Below are 17,617 nucleotides of genomic sequence, written 5' to 3'. Positions count from 1 at the left end.
ACGACCGCTTCCTCCTCCTACTCTCCCGAACGGAGGGGCCAACGGATGCGTCCACCGATGTGGACGCGCTGACTGGCGATGAGATTTAGCGGCATCGAGGGGCCCCCCCGGGCCCCGCCGGCAGCCGCCGACGTGGAGGGCACCGCCTCTGCACCCAGCGGGGGACCGGACTCGCTGGCCGCACCGAGGCGAGGTGCATCAGCGTATCCGCGGACCAGGAAAGGATCAGTGCCCGCGTCGCCGGCAGCCCTCCCAGCCACAGGGCCAGCGGGCCTGCCCCGGCCAATGGGAGACAGGCCCAAAGCCGCAGTCGCCCGCGTTGCTGCACCAAGCCGCCCGACCACCGGGCCACCTTCCGGCGACCCCGGGCCGGTCTGGGCCCGAACCCTATTTTGGAGGGCTCGAGCTCTGCCCGAAGGTTCCTTGCTCACAGCCCGCTTGGGACCCATGCGAGCGCGAGACCAGTCACGACCAGCAAGGAGAGAAAAGGAATAAAAGTGAGAGCAAGCGATATGAGGAAAGGTCGGAAAAGGAAAGAAAGGCAAGTTTAGAGGCCGCAACCAGTCTCCTTCCAGGCCTTATGCGAGACTCCGACCGCACGGACCGAGAGGTACGTCAATATAGCTCCTCCCGCCAAAGCGGCTGGGAGCCAATCAATGCACCCGAAATCTGCAGCATGCAATTCCTACCTTGCAACCCCTTATTTTGCTGCGCTGCTCACCCCGGCAGCAATGGCTGCCCCTGGTTATTCAGGTGCATCTTATTTTTCTAGTCCTGTATGTAAATATTATAGAATGTGCATCAGGATTTATTTTTTTGAAAGAAAAAGCTTTTCCTTAATTAAAGAAACAAATGTGCACCAGGATTTACTTTTGAGAGAAAAAAATCTTTTTTTTCTTAATTAAAGAAAGAAAGCTGTACATGTTTTTGTTGATGCCTTTAACAGACTGGCTTTCTCCATTAAAAGTCCCTTCCTTTCTTTGCAGATCACTTATTTCCTTTTTTCCCTGTAAATCCCTAAACATTTAACTGTTCAGATTCCCCCACTTGCGCCGAAGCTTTTCAACAACTATGGCATTATCATTGGAACAGATGTCAGATATAAAGGCTGCCTGTGTTCAGATCAAGTTGCCGTTGCCAAGTCTCGCGAGCTTTGTTTTAAACAGTTGATTATAATGTCAGCACGGTCCAATTTGCAAGCTTTGAAGAAGCAGCTGAGCACTCCATTTCGCTGAAGTACCAAAGATCTTGGCTCTTTAAAAAAAAAACTTTGGCATCTCTGTAATACAAATCAGGGTAAGAGAGTCTTTATTTACGTTCATCTCTATCAGCGTAGCTAAGCTCAATTTATATGGGAATTGTGCTCTTCTATAATGTTCTGCTCTGTCCATTTGTAGCTCTGCCGGGAATACAAACTCTATTCTGCAAATGGAACTGATGGACCAAATAAGCAGGCATGTGTATCGAACCATAGTATTATTCAACGGATCCTGGGCTAAGTAAATTAAACTGAACTACCCCTCCCCAAAAAAATCATTTATTAATTCAACCATCTTCTGTATTTAAATAGAGATTACACAGCCTTGTGTATAGATTTCCTGGCTAGCTAAAGATTTGCAAGGAGAGGAAACAATCATTGAAATGAATTGTGTTGCTTCGCTGGATGAGAATGCTGAAGTTCGTTCCGTTTAACTTTCGTGTGCTAAGACTAATGGAATAAACTTTTTTGTTTAAAAAAATATGGAAATGTAGCAAAGAACGTGTCTCCGTTTGGCTAAGGATGACAGCTCACAGCACTCTTCTGACTGCTTTTTACGCTGAGTGTCATCAAGTTAGTTTTACTTCGTTCAATCTGTTTTATGTTACCTGAGTTAGTATCGGCACAAAATTCAAATGTCTTTTTTTAAAATTCCCAGTGACTGCAGTTGAACTTTTCAGTTGATGGCTGGCTTTTGGCAACTTCAGATTTCTTTGTGAGAGCTTTGCTGGATGATAAAAGAATGTCTATGCGTGATTTTAACCCTTTGCCTTATCAGGGGTGAGGGGATCCATGCACAAGCCATTACATGGACGACTGTGACATGCTTAACATTATACAGTGTACATTATTCAGCGTACACATTTACTAGCTGACATTGGCTGTAAGCCAGTGCAAAGTTATGCGTACTTATGTCATTCTGAAATTAATCAGAGTAAGGGGCATGTAGCAGTGTGCTGGAATGCCCTCAAGGATGCAATCCGACACATAATTCCTTGGGAAGAAACCCCTTCCAATTCAATCAGAATTACTTCTGAATATACATGATAGTCATAATATCCTGGAAAGGTGAATCAATCTACTACCACTCCCTTTTCCCTTCTGCATCCTTTAAAACAAAATATTACAGTGCTTAATCTCTTCTGTCAAGAACTATAAATACTTTTACCCTTAGAGATACGTGGCTTATGAAAAGTACTACATCTTTGTTTTTTTCTGTTATTACTGGGGCGGTGTGGGTTGGAGTGGAAAAGATGGGACACATTTCAGTCAAATGTAAACAAATGAACTCATCTCAGCTGCAAAATTAAGGACAAGCGTAATAGAAAAGAGTTCGGATTTATATTACACGTTTCTTAGCCGTAAGGAGTCTCAACACAAACTCCTTCCTTTCTCCTCACAACAGACACCTTGTAAAGTAGGTGAGGCTGAGGGGGTTCTGGAAGAACTGTGACTAACCCGAGGTCACTCAGCAGGCTTCATGTGTAAGACCAGGGAAACCCATCCAGTTCACTGGATAAGAGTTTGATGCTCGTGTGAAGGAGTGGAGAATCAAACCCAGATCAGAGGCCCCTTGGTCTTAACCAGTACACCACCTTCTAAGCCCACTGACTTCAACAGACATAGAAGTGTGTAATTCTGCTAGGGCTGTACTGTTGATTACTTGCATTGAACTCAATAGGTTATAACTGTGCTTAATATTGGCAGGATTATACCAGTTATTTCCAGTATTATTTTTTGGGGGGTAATATTGGACAATATTTTGAAATGACACACTGGTTAGCTGTGTGAGTTGCATCGACCCACCCCCAATAAGATTTATTTTGATTTTTTTGCTGCTGTTTTTCAAAATGTTTCCTTGTTCCATTTTGCTGCAGGCACAACTTAAGTGTGCTTTTGAACACAGGTAAAAAGGACCATGCATGCATAAAGGAATTAGGAATGTAATATCCACTGTACTTCTTCTGAGCCTTCAGCCTTTAGGCCCCTTCCGCACATGCTGAATAATGCATTTTCAATCCCCTTTCACAATTGTTTGCAAGTGGATTTTGCTATTTCACACAGTAAAATCCAGCCACAAAGTGCATTGAAAGTGCACTATTCTGCATGTGTGGAAGGGGCCTTAGAGAGAACATGTAAATAGTTCCCTTCTCAACATTTCATATGATGTAGAATTATTTCTTACTTGTACTTCTGGCCAACTCACTGGTGGTAAACATTAGCTAAGTTAAGACATCACCAAAGCCATGGTATTGTTAAATTAGCAAAAAGTTAGTTGATTGGTGGGGTGCTGTGTGGTTTCCGGGCTGTTCTAGTAAGTTGATCATTAGAACCCAGGCTATTCCACAACTAAGGCCCTTTCCCCACTCACTGTTTGCTGCGCATTACTCTCGCCGAGTAGCGCGGGGTCCAGCTGCACTCCCCACTGTATTGCTGCCGCCCCAACTCTGCTGCTCTTGTGCCCCCCTCAGCGCACGTCATTCTGGCGCTGCTCAAAACGGTGCCGAAGCCCGGGGAACACGACCCTCGCGCTAAAAAGGTCCGGGACCAGACAAAACCAACATCATTTTAAAAGTGGGGAAACGGCCCAAGGCTCCTTCCGCACATGCAGAATAATGCACTTTCAAACTGCTTTCAATGCTCTTTGAAGCTGTGTGGAATAGCAAAATCCACTTGCAAACAGTTGCAAAAGTGGTTTGAAAACACATTATTCTGTGTGTGCGGAAGGGGCCTATGGTTGGTTAGGGTACCTCACATCAGGATCTGGAACTGGGATTAGAAACAGATCAGAGTTTCAAAGGATATCCATGTAGGTCCACAGGTGAACAGTTAGATTTGAGTCCAGAAGTACCTTTGAGTTAGATTTGAGTCCAGTAGTACCTCTGAGACTGACAAGATTTTAGGAGTATTCACTTTCAAGAGTCAGAGCTTGAAACTAATCACAGTGAGTGTTAACTGTGGTTTTGGGTGATGTACAAATCTAGACCCCAGAATCTAGATTAATCCTGGCTTGTTCCCTGGAACTGCTTTTTGCACTCTGAAGACCACAAAAATGTTTAGGAAAAAAAGGCTCAAAGTCAAAAACCTCAGCACCTTCTCTGCCCTTCACTAGCAGTTTTCCCAACCACAGTCTCCATTCCCTGCCAATAGGCACATCTGTTCTCCTCCCACTCCACTGTTTCTAAAGAATTAGCAAGATGGAGGAACAGCTGCATAACTTCTAATTCAGAGTTTCCCTTTGTGTTTGTGTGCACTTAAACCAGGTCATGGCCAGAGATATAAAGCTTTTTGGAATGAGGTGAAGGGCAACAGCAAAGGGCTCTCTGCTCTTGACACACACAGCTTGTAGCCTCGACTGACATGGACCAGGGAACCCAGGACTAGCTCAGGATGTACTTTATCTTGCTGGCTGGGGAGAGAGATTGGGAGTTACTGGCCCATGCATAAACACACAGAACACATAAAACGTGGCCACAGCCTGACTTTTATTGATCATTGGCATAAGAAGCAAAGGCACAGCATAAGGACAGATCCTGTTTGCTAGGCAGTACTCAAAACCACATTTCCCCAGCCTGCTGCTGGGAGAATCAGAGCAACAAGTTTATGGGAGCCATTTGGGCACTGGCTGCTAGGGGGATCTCCCTTGATGCCTGAGGTGCAGACCTGTTAGCAGCGTAGCACCTGGGCATGCAACATCAAAGATCCCCCACCCCTAAGGCTCCTTAGGGCCCCCCACTAATGGTGAGGCAGGCATACTGGCTCAGTATCCCCCAAAAGGATCCATCCCCATGTGCAACCCACCAAATGAGCAAGGGCACCCACTCTGCCCCTGCTCCTGCCAAAGCTTCCTAAGCCCACAGCCAATCATGCAACACCTGTCGTAGGCTGTACTCCATCCAGTCGATAATAAGCTGATACCCAGAACGATATGTCGGGGTGTGGCATCACAATGCCACCCACCACCTGCACACACTATGTAACACTGTGGCCAAGTCAACCTTGTTGGGGGCAACGGCACCACACTACTCGTGTCTTTCAAGGAGGCAGGAACAGAATAGAGTTTCCCCAAGTAGCCACTGGGCCAAGGCCCCCACATTTTACTTTTTTTCCTGTTTGGTCTTTTAAATTGTATTTTTGTAGGCTACTTTTGGTCCCTGTTGGGGAGAAAACAAAACTTCAAAAAATGAATAAATTTCTTTCTTTTTTTTTCTTTTTTTTTAACACACAGCACACAGTAACACACCAGGCACTTGGCAGTCTGCTGTTCACATGGAGGAGTGGGGAATTATCCAAACTAGAGTCCACCTGCTCTCAATTTCCACACCACCCAGGCTATGGATGCATCTTAAACATACTGATCAGCACGTTTTAACCCCTCGCTGACAAGCTGCAGAACACCTATGATGAGCAGGAATTGTGTTATTACCCTTCAAACTCTAGGTCAGTGGTGGCAAACCTATGGCACAGGTGCCAGAGGTGGCACTCAGAGCCCTCTCTGTGGGCACACGCAAATAGAGTCCCCCCACACACACACACTGAGGTTGGGCTGGGTCGCTGGGCTCAATTATTAGCATCAAACCTAAGACCTAGTTTTGGGGAAGCAGTGTAGGTAACCCTGTTAAGTACTGTTAAACCCCACTGATGTTCATGCAAAGAACTAAAGTGTGGTCCTTTACCTGGGAGTAAGCTCGGTTGCTGGCAATGGGGCTTGCTTCTGATCGTGATTCGTGATAGGGTCGTGCTTCACCCGTTGGAAGAGTTGCACGGTTGCTTCAAAGCAAAGCCACTGACTACCACCAAGCTTACTCCTGAGTAATGCACGCATCTGAGCCAACCTTTTTTCTAAACTAAAACCTCAGTATTCAGGTTAAATTGCTGTGTTGGCACTTTGCGATAAATAAGTGGGTTTTGGGTTGCAGTTTGTTTGGGCACTCGGTCTCGATAAGGTTTGCCATCACTGCTCTAGATCAATGGTTCACAACCTGGGATACATGTTCCCCCAGGAGTATGTGCCACAGCATTTGGGGGTACATGAAAAAATTACATAATGGTTTGCTAATATGGGGGTACAATTTTATGGAACCAGGTTGCCAAGAGATAGATGACTGCAAAAAGTTTAGCAACATTTGCCCGAGGTGAACACAGACCGTGATGGCTCTTGCCAGGCATCCAAGGAAGGATGCCCCCTGGGGTTGCCAACTCTGGGTTAGGGCACTCCTGGAAATTTGGGGGTGTAGAACTGGGGAGGGGCAGGAGGGGACAGACCTCAGCAGGGAGTCACGACCCCATCGAGTCGCCACCCTGCAAGGAGAGGAGCTTTTCTCATCTGGAAACCTCTAAAGGCCAAATTAAGACCTTCCAGAGGTCGAGCGAAGCTACTAAAAGAATATGGTACCCCCATATACTGTATATCTAATCTGAAATAAGAGCAACAGTAAACCATTACACACACACATATTTGTATGAGAGAAAACACCTACTATTCTCTTGCTTTCTTGCCTTGAGGATACCTAGCACTGCAACTTACACGAATCAAAGATGCAAAATAACATTGACTGTTGCTTGCTTATAACTTTATTTATCCTACAACAAGTTTTCTCCTGCATTTTTAGTTGCAAAATGAACCCGTCCTGACAAACCTACAGAGCTAAGGAGGGGGAAGACAGCCTCTGCAGGGCCCCCAGCAACAAATTAAACAAATGTCCAGAAACATGGACACACGCTACTTCCACCCTGTACATATGTATGGATAACTGCTAGAACTACTAAAAAAAAGGAGAAGGTGGAGGGTGGCATACATAAGCACCAAGTGTTAGAAAATCCTGCACTAGGGGATCTTTCACACATGCTGAATAATGCAGTTTCATTTTACATTAGGTGTACTTTGCAATTGGATTTTACAGTTAGTAGAAATGGCAAAATCCACTTGCTTACACTTGATCCTCTAAAGGGAGTGCATTAAAAAAGTGCAATGTTAATGTATTGGCTGACATATGTGAATTTGAGTGGTAAAAGTTGATTACTTACAAGTACCAAATTTTTTTTGAAGGGGTTTTTTTTGGGATTCCAAGGTGTAATGACTTGATTTTCCCCAGAAAGAAATCTTTAAAAAGTTGAATCCCCTTACTAATACCCACTCCCCGTTCTCAAAACTTCAGAAGTGTCCCAAAGATCAACAAAAGGATATTTGCTATCCTTTAATACTACTGTAAGTTCACTAAGGGGGGTTGGAATGAGTGCGACAACACACTTTCAACCAATGGGCAATCTCCAGCACTGTACCAAGCAGCAGCCTCCCCATTGCCCTACCACCCTCTCTCCCAACCCAGATACAAAGCAGGACCCACCTGACAAGGATGAGGGGCAATCACCTACACTTGGATTTCACAATTTTCCTCTTGGAAAAGAAGTTATTCCTGAATATTGTACCGTGTGGTGCCGTGGAGCTGTGAATGTGCCTGCAGCCAGAATTTCTTTTCGGCTGATAAATATGTCCAGGTAGACCAGAATAGAAATCTAACAGAGGATTTTTTTTTTAAATGTCTCTGAGATGATTACTGGCTTACAAATCAATTAGTTCCAACTGAAAAAAAAAAAAAGTTACTTGCATATTAGATTGCCACTTCAAATGGATTTGCTGGAACATCACTTATTTCCTTTTCCATGCTTCGCGGCAATCAGTGAATCTAATCCATAATTCCACACTTGCGATGGGTTCCAGTGCTGGGATGTGAGGGCAATCTGGCTGCAACATCTGTCACCCCATTTGATCACCAGTGTTTATTCAGTTGATCTGGTTGGCTTAGTGAGGTGTCCTTTACTTCCTTCACTACACCATGTGTATCCCTCTCGAAGCTGTGTGCTTGTTGGTAGAGGGACTACCATCCCAGATAGCTTGGGAGATTATACGGTTTTCAGTCCAAGGACTCGGTGCTTTGATGTATCTTTTTGTATCTTTCAACACTGAATTGTTAATTTCTATCCTTCTCAAATTTCCACTCCCGCTTGGCAGCATGGGGAGATGTGAAAAAGATTACCTCCAGTAACCACTTCACAAAAAAAATTGTTTTAGCTTTTTCTTTAAACTCTTTCAGTTTTGAATATATACTGAAACCTTAGATTCAATGTTGCTCAGATGCTATGTGATACAGGTTGAGAAAGCCAAATCAAAGTCAATTAGAGTAGGGAGTGTACTTTCCTGGGTTTTTTCCTTTCTCCCTTATGAAAATCATCAACTTCATGATGAAGACTGAAAAAAAAAAATGTTTTGAGGACTTTGCCTGCGGCCAAGCCACTAGATTTCTGCGCGGTAATTTCAATACATCTCCATGTTCTGCATCTATCTCTGAAGAGAGAACATTTTGGAAACTGACAATGAGTAAGGCCATGATACCTGGCATAATTAAATCTGGATACAAGCCTCACACATCACACTTTCCCCACTGAAGAATCTTACTCACGCATAGGGCTTTCCTGGCCCGGATAATGCAATGAGAATTGCATGAGAAGTGTACCATTTAATTTCAACATCTCTGCAGCAGTTTTATCTCCTGCCATATTTCTTTCACCATCAGTCTTGATGCTTTTCATTTTATCCCAATTCAGATTAAGATTTTTTTTACTAATTTACACACCTTCAAGAATATGTTTTCTGCAGTTGTAGTGCCTTCCAATACCTCTGCAGTGTACGCATAAGCTCTTTTTGATTCTGAAGTTTGAGATTTACCACTCTGATAAATGTTGGTTGTTGAGCAGTTTACCGAGTAATGTAATGAACTCTCTCATCTAATGCCAAAGTGTGTGTGTGGGGGGGGGGGGGGGGTGTCAAAACTTTTTTCCTTGACAGAGACATAAACAGCTCTTCTCCTAGTTCTTCACCCTGGTGAAGATACAGACAAACTGACACAACTAACACAAGATACCTTATCAAGTGTGTTTCCTTCATTACTTTAGCCATGCACTTCTTAACATATTCACCATCAGTGAACCATCTATTGCTCTCAGCAATACATTAGACAGGTAGACAGTAGACAAGTTCTCTTTGACATACTTTCTAAAACTTTTTTTGCTACAAAATTGATTTTTTAAAGAGTCTGTACCTTGTTCAATCGCATTTCTTCTTGATATATTGAGTAGCTCTTGTGACAGGATTCAAAGCACCCTCTAGCATTGTACTCCTTTAATACTAAGACAGTTTCAAGACACATTAGGGAAACTTTTATCCCAATGTATCATTAAAGACATGGTGCTCATTTACAATTTTTCACTTATTTGAAACAGCACTTTGTTTTTCAGACATCTTATGGGATTTTTAGAAGACCAGCAGATGCAGAATTTCAATATTATCCATTTTTAAGAGAGTATAGTTTTAGGAGCCCAACTCTTCCTTTTCCCATCAAGTCCACCACACCAGCTGATATTATTTGGGGATTTTCATTTCAGCAATGGTAATGAAGAATAGAGACCTCTACCTCCTAACCACTAGCTCTCAGGATTATTGAGCCATGCACAGGCTAGGAATATATATTTTTTAAAAAACAAATGGATCATGAATCTGACCTACCAGATAGTGGAGTTGCAATCCTAAGTACATTAGAGTCCATGAGATTTATTTCTTAATAAACACACTGCTTTGTGGTTTAAATATACAAATGAGAGACAGAAAAGGAAAGGGCAGCCTCCCACCTGGAGCGGAGAATAGACCTTTAAGTTGACTTCAAAATATGTGTAGGGTACACATACATATCATTGGCTGTAAGCCAAGCCTAAACCATGAGAAACAAAATGGTAGCTGGGGTGTGTGTGACGGAGGGAGATGAGGGAAGGGCGGTCCTATAAACTTCCCTGCTAAGATAACTCCTTATCATTCAACCTAAGGGGTCGCTTACTGGCTCCTGCAATCACAAATGCTTTAGAAGGCTCTGGCTGGTGTCAGTGGTGTAGGAGAAGCAGAAGAAAGAAAAGCATAAAGTCACAGCAACCAGCACTTGTTGAGAAAGGTAGAATGCCTGCAGCACTAACCTCACCAGTAACCTTGGAAGCCACTTGGAGGAGCCTTGAAGATGGAACCTCTAGAAATGTGTCCTTCCCCTACAAAATACCTACTCTTTTACTGTCCTTTCCCCACCTTTTTTTTTTGCAAAAGTAAAATGGGTGCATTTTGAATGGGTACTTTTCCTGTACCCATTTGCATGGCTTCTTTATCTTCCTTCAATATGGTAATACATGGAGGGGTGGGGGGATTGAAAAAACTGTGGTGCAGGTACCTGAACTTTCTTGGCTAGCAAAGCACCCAGAATGGCCAAAACATGATATTTTTTTTAATTTATTTTAGATTTTGATTTATAACCCGCCCTTCCCCATAGGGCTCAGAGCGGTGAACAGTAATAACCCATGAAAGCAACATCATCGTAAACATTTCAGCATAAAATAATTTTAAAACAGCTTTAAAATAACTTAAAAGTATTTACAAATATGGAGGATAAGAGCAAGTCCTTTTCTGCATGCACAGCTTACCACAGATTTTCTCAGTAGTCAAACTTTGTGACCTGGAAACATTTTCTGTGAAATCATTCAGCACACCTCTATTACTACCATGGTTTTCCCCTTAGTCTTTTCAGTTGCATTTATTCCACACACTACATATATTATTCCTAATGGTGATAAGATGTCATCTGTGAACTGAAGATCAATGCTCCCCTTCAGCCATTTTCTCCTCCCCCTCATTCTTCATTTTTGAAAGTTTTTTTTAAAATTCTATATCGCATTTGTAATGCAATGTAAGGACACAGACACAAGCCTAATCTATTGTATCAGCTTCGGCAATTTCATCCCAAATGAGAGATGTCACACTAAAGCAAAGATACAAATGTGTCAGCAGTTAGGAGCAAGTGAAATTGACAAGGGAAGTTGCTTTTGCAGGAGGAAATTGACAAGGGATTGGTGGGGCAGTCCCTTGTCAATTTCCTCCTGCAAGAGCAATTTCTCTTGTCAATTTCACTTGCTCCTGTCCACATGTTGAATCTTTGCTTTCATATGGCATGTTCATGCAGGATGAAATTGGCAGATCTGTTAACTGCAATTGTGTTTTTTGCAAGAAAAGGACAGGAAGAAAAACAGTAGATGGGGCATCTTAAGGCTGGAAGAACAGTGTGGGTCTGAGCATAAATGCCTTGAGGGTGATAACAATGAACAAGCAGCTTGGAGGGCCACACAGAAAGATCTCAGGACCACATGCAGCTTGAGGGTCACAAGTTGGAGACCTATGTAATAAGACCTATGTTATAAAGGGAAAACAGGAATCCTGACGAGAACACCTGTAATGAATTCACATTTGAGTCTTCCATAGGGTATTAGAACTATTCTCTCTGAGGCCTTTCAACCTGTCCTAAGGGCAGTGGAAGCATCATACAATGATCTAAAGCAGGGGAGAGCCCCTAGGCACCCAGTTTCCTGGCCCTTTATGTGTGATAAATAGGTGATCAACCTCCTTCACTTGGGCATTGGTAAGTAGCTGATTTCTGGCAGGAAGCCTGATTTTATGGTCCATTCCACCTCCTTTTCAACATTTCCCCCTTTTACAATTACTGATTTATGAAGTGGAACTCAGGTCTTATGACATAACTTGTGCAAAGCATTTCATCCACATACAGTCAAAGACACGCGCAAACATAATGCAGAGCCACACTGTTATCGCCAAACACCTGGCAACAATAAAGTGCACAGGTGTACAAGTCCTTGCAAGATCTTAGATCGGCAAAGTTTAAGGCTATTTAAGACTAGATTAATGTGAAATAATGCTCTATGCTCCTTTATCAAATCACCCCATGAGGCTTTGTCTAAAATCTACTATTACTTTCCCCCTCTGTACTCAGCCCATACACTATGGCTTTTTTATTTGCTCTTGCCTTTGACTGAATCTATGAAATATTGTCTCTGATAATCTGCCCTCCATCCTTCTGTTCCTTTGATGCTCTCACATACTTAGGAAGCACTTCAAGCAAAAATGTTCCTATTTTCCCCCTCTCAGCTTTCAGCTTTAAGCAGGCAATAAGCAAAACGGCTCTAAATGAGAGCGCAGCTGTATTTTCCACAGAAATTAACTTAGCTCCTTTTAAGGCTAGAAGTATCACCGGGGAAGTCTCAGGATAGTTTCAAATTTCTCTTCTCTGCTGTTGTGACCATTTTGCTCTTGTTTCTCATTTGTGTGCTGTTTTCTCTTTCTTCGCAGTGAATTTTCTCTATAGAGTGTGCAGATTTCTTAATGGTGTATGTGCTTTGATAAATCAGCATTAAATATTAAGTACAATGGTTGCCCTTAAAAGCAACCTGAAAACTTCAATTACTGAGCAATGTGGTGCCTTGCCTTTTTGCAGGAGCATACATTCAATCACGTAACGCCTGTATTAAAACAGATTAATAGCTGGGTAGGGTCAAAGGCAGTGTCATGCAGTTGATGGAACATTGGTCCAGGATTTGGACAGATTCAGGTTCAAATCTCCATTCTGTCTTGGAATCCTGCTAGGTTACCTTGGGGTTGTTGTTCTTTTTGAGTCTAACAAATCTCTTGGGATTTTTGTAAGGCTAAAATATTGGACAGGGATATGATGTTGTAAGCTACTTTGGACTGGGGGTGAATATAGGATTTATAAGCCTGCACTTTAAAGCTGGATCCAAGCCTTGCTAAGATCAAACAGGCCCTTGTCACTTGAATCTCCACATGGTCAGAGTAATCAGGGGGTGGGGCCAGCCATGTGGAGATTGGGGTGGGGTGAACCCTGCTTACCAGTGTTTAACTACACTCCTGCCCTAAACTCCATGGAGAGTTCAGGGCAAGGATGCAGCTATGGGGGGGACACAGCACCCAGGGTGAGCCGTGGGCACCACTTTAGGAAGCTATGCCCACGTCTATAGGACAACATCTAAGCACTGAGCAGCGAGCAACAATGGTCTGTTCTGCACAGCACAAAAAAGACATCTGTGGGATGTCTTTAAAAAGGCAACTGCCTGTTTTCATTCCACATACCCAAAAATAAGATGTCTGGGGGACGTCTTAAAAAGTGGCGGCTTCTGGTGTGCTTTCTAGACAGCAAAGATGTCAGAGGGGAAAAGAGGTTGTTTCTTGCCCAACAGTTTTGCCAACAGCTTACACCCAACATTTTGTATGCAGCTGAATGGATTCTCCCTGCTGCCATTTGCTGGAGGTTGCCCAGAATGTTTGCTCTGCAGGCTCCAATCCTGGGTTCCTTCTCATCCTAAAGAGTACATAGTTGTACTCGGCTGGTCTTGCGGATTCCAGCAATATATAGTTTTCCGATATTTTTTTTAATTTTGGAGGTCTATCTTCAAAGTTACGCAGACACGCGTAAAAGATTCTTAGGCTGTTTTTTTTCACTGTCGAAATGCCCCGTGGCATATCCAGGAGCGTACTTTGTGTTCAATAACTCTTTGCTTTTGTATGTTGAACCTGTCTCAGTTCACTTAAAAACACTTTAAAAGGGAGTTGTGTTTTAAATAAAAAGGCTCTCTTTACCTTTCAGGAATTCCTTGGGCTGAGCAAATTAGGCACCTGCTATAGGTCAATTACCCACCAGCGCTGGAGCAAACAGGGAACTAGAAGCACGTCGGGGCAAGAAATCTTTGAGGCATACAAAAAGAGGAGGTATGCAGAGGTGTATTGGGGGGAAATGGCGCCCGGGGACAATACCTTTTCCAGGCACCCCCCTGCCCCCCTCTGAGGTCAGGGGCATGGCTCAGGAGCATGGTTCGGGGGCACTGAACCCCACCCCCTGCCTCCCTGCAGGTCAGCTCCTACTGTCCTTAGGGACTGGGGAGGGCAAAACCTGACCTGCATGGAGGCCGTGGGTAAGGCTCGGCGGGCAGGGCCGCCTGCCACCAAGTTCTACCTCCACCCTCGCCTCCATGCAGACCGACTCCTGCTGTCCCCACATCCTGTGGACGGCAGGAGATGGCCTGCAGGGAGACGAGGGATGGGGCTCAGTTTCATCACATGACCGAAAGGCATGAGTCCCCCATGTGACCGAAAGGCATGCACTTGGGGACATGGGTGAGTCCCTATAGGCCGTACATCTCTGGTGTCAGGGCAAAAAAAATTGTCCCAACATGCCTCCTCTTGCCCTGCGCATGCTTGTTGCTTTCCCCGGTGAAAATTAGAGCACTTTTGGCGCAACCTTTCGTGCTGGAGCAGGGTGAGGGCAGGGAATAGGCCTCAGTGGGAAATCAGCCATAGTGTGGGACAGTATTAGAACTTAAGCTAAAAACCCTCACACTCTACCTGAAAGGCTGCTCGGTCTCAATAAAGGCAGGAAAACATGCATCCACAGGGAGAGAAGAAGAAGAAGACTTTGGATTTATACCCCCCCCCCTTCTCTCCTATAGGAGACTCAAAGGGGTTTACAATCTCCTTGCCCTTCCCCTTCACAACAAACACCCTGTGAGGTAGGTGGGGCTGAAAGAGCTCCAAAAAGCTGTGACTATCCCAAGGTCACCCAGCTGTCGTGTGTGGGAGTGCACAGGCTAATCTGAATTCCCCAGATAAGCCTCCACAAATCAAGCGGCAGAGCTGGGAATCAAACCCGGTTCCTCCAGATCAGAGTGCCCCTGCTCTTAGCCACTACGCCACTGCTGCTCTTAGAAGGGTGTTTGGATGCCACACCTCCTAAGTGAAAGTCACCTAGAACATACTTTCCTTCAGGCATCTGACTCTAGTATGTCTTTGAAATAGGCTTTTAACTGAAAGATCCCTCCCCCCTTTTTAAGTTGTTCTTTATGATCTGCTTCTAGCCTAAAGACTGTTTTATGAGTATTATTTTGGACTAATCAAAATTATGGGGCTTGTTTCTTTATGCTGTTGCTTTGATCATAATATGTTAGATTATGAGCGTCCTCAAGCAGAAGCGGCAGTATATAAATGTTCTAAATAAAAGAAATAAAGGACCAATATGGAATGAGCAACCACAGGCAATAGGACTAGCACACTCTCGGCTGACTTTTAGAAGACAACTAGGTCGGGATCCGGACCCAGTTGGAAATTTCCACCAACGCTTTCTTCCTGCTGCAGACCTACCCACAAATAGAATTTCTTGAAGGCAGGAATCTTTAAAAATGTCTAACCAGGGCTATTGCTTTCTGAATTTACTTCAATTCTGTGTTTTACTTTGGTTCAAAAGGTTGCCGTGCATGGAAATAATGGAGAGGGTGTAAGAAAGAGACCGCTGGTTTTTCTTCAGAGGTCGAAAGGGGAAATTTGTTTTAAGCCATGTAGGATATCTCTGTTGCATTTATCAGTTCACATTAAACCCCTTTGCTGGTTTATCACCTGGTTTTTTTTTAGCATAAGTCTGTTTCTCATCGATTGATTGTGTTGTCTGTCTTATCTGAGTTCCGCATAATTTGGCTTGAAATCTATATTTTAATACATTACTGAGCTGCAGACCTTGGAGTCAACCTTAATCAAAACAGAGAGAAACCTCTAAAATAATGTTGCACTAAACTTAGGCTGCTCTTGGTGATATTTTTTCATCTTTTGAGAGGAAGAGAATATATGAAAGCAGAAGAATTCTGAGCAACTATAAATGAACATTCCCACTTCTTTCTTTTTATCTCTCTCTCTATATATCTAATTCCCAAGGTTGTGCCCTGCCCAAAGATACTTAAACCCACAGATAAGAGGCAGACCGACCCCATCCCCTACAAAACAGGTTTTTCTGCAGACTTGGGGAATCAACTAGGTTTGCAGAAATATATATATATATATATATGTTTAAAAATATGGAAATTTAACCCCCCTTCAAAACAAACATGTTGCCTGCACCTGTGCAGACAATGAATATATTTCCTCTTGTTCAAAGTGTCATTGTCCTTAACAGTTGGGAGAGGGGTGGAATGTGATGAGCCCGGCTGCAAGGGAGGTAGCAAAGACAAAAGAAATAAAAAAAACTGTGCTGCAGCAGATAAAGGGTGAGACACAGCTGAACTCCCAGTGGGCAGGAAAAAAAAGGAGCAGGAAATGCTTTCCCCCACCTCATACACACTGATCAGGAGCCAGAAAGTGGGCAACTCAGTGAGGGGCTTACAAAGTAGAGTGAATATGTGTAAGACAAGAAGGACGGGAGAAAAATTAATGAGTTTGTATGTGTGTGTCTGTATGTTAGAGAGAGAGACAGAGACAGAGAGACCAGGGAGTTTGAGAAAGAGAAAATGTTGACAGCCTGTGTGTGTTTGGAGGGAAGAATAGAAAAAGAGAAATTGAGGAGCATGTGAATATATTTGTGTGTGAGAGACTAGAGGGACACCAAAAGAAAGAGAAATTAGCAGTGTGATATGTGTGTTTCTGATAGGGGGAAATGTAAAATGAGAGAGACATTGCAGGCATTGGGAGAAGGTGAACCAGAGAGAGAGAGAGAGAGAGAGAGAGAGAGAGAGAGAGAGAGAGAGATAAAAAGAGAAAAGGGATGAGGGGAGATGGGAGGAAGCAAAAGCAGAGGGAATGTGATGGCCACTCCCTCAGTTTCCTCCTGGGTTCCCACTTATAGCTATATATTTGCCACTGGTTTTCTTCCTATACTTTTTGCTGTTGCATTTATAGAGTTGTTTGTGTTATTTATTCACATTGTATGTTTTTTTCAGCGACTTACATGTTATTTATTTCAAGTACATCTATTCTCGGCATTTCCTCCTGAAAACAGAGGCCCAGAGGGACTTCCAGAACTTTATGCAACAACAACATTCTTCATGTTTCCTTTGGTTGTTTAGTTTGAGCGGGATGTGATCTGAGGGAAAAAATTCTTGGGAAGTCTAGAAGCGTTGCAGCCTCTTAACTCCAGTCCTTGACGGAGACCTTTGAATCTCCATTTGAAACAGGAAAATAAGGCAGCTGCTTCTACACACAGTAACCTTGCTGACCCTCCTCTCCGAAACCCAGTGTGTGTGGTTCACCTGAAGAACTGCTTGCCATAAGAAAGTAGGGCATAACACAATGAGAAGACAAGCAGAAAGAACTGCTCTTAGTTTGTTTCTTCCATGATGAAATTTAAAGAGCTGTGTCTGATTCCTAGGTACAAAAGGGAATCCAATAATCTAAGAAGGAAAAAAAAGAAAAAAATGTTTTCACGTCCTTTTGAAATCCATTCCTCCAATTTCTAGTCAAGCAGGAGACTCCACATCCATCTTAAAAAGTTAAGTGCCAATTGCTGATTTGGGAGCAGCAGTGGCGTAGGAGGTTAAGAGCTCGTGTTTCTAATCTGGAGGAACCGGGTTTGATTCCCAGCTCTGCCGCCTGAGCTGTGGAGGCTTATCTGGGGAATTCAGATTAGCCTGTACAGTCTCACACACGCCAGC

The 17,617-nt window shown here is 43.6% G+C and overlaps 1 protein-coding gene across 2 annotated transcripts in view; it reads left to right on the top strand.

The window, feature by feature from the left end:
* Positions 1-1,187: 1,187 nt before the first annotated feature.
* Positions 1,188-17,617, top strand: part of BCHE (butyrylcholinesterase) — an 83,379-nt gene continuing 66,949 nt past the window's right edge. For both annotated transcript variants that reach the window (XM_048507039.1, XM_048507040.1), the window contains exon 1: positions 1,188-1,296. The gene's annotated coding sequence lies outside the window, so the exon portion shown is untranslated. The remainder of the gene's footprint in view (positions 1,297-17,617) is intronic.

Source organism: Sphaerodactylus townsendi, linkage group LG08, assembly GCF_021028975.2.
Source record: "Sphaerodactylus townsendi isolate TG3544 linkage group LG08, MPM_Stown_v2.3, whole genome shotgun sequence".
NCBI classification, from domain to species: Eukaryota; Metazoa; Chordata; class Lepidosauria; order Squamata; family Sphaerodactylidae; genus Sphaerodactylus; species Sphaerodactylus townsendi.
This window is presented reverse-complemented; position numbering and strand designations above follow the sequence as displayed.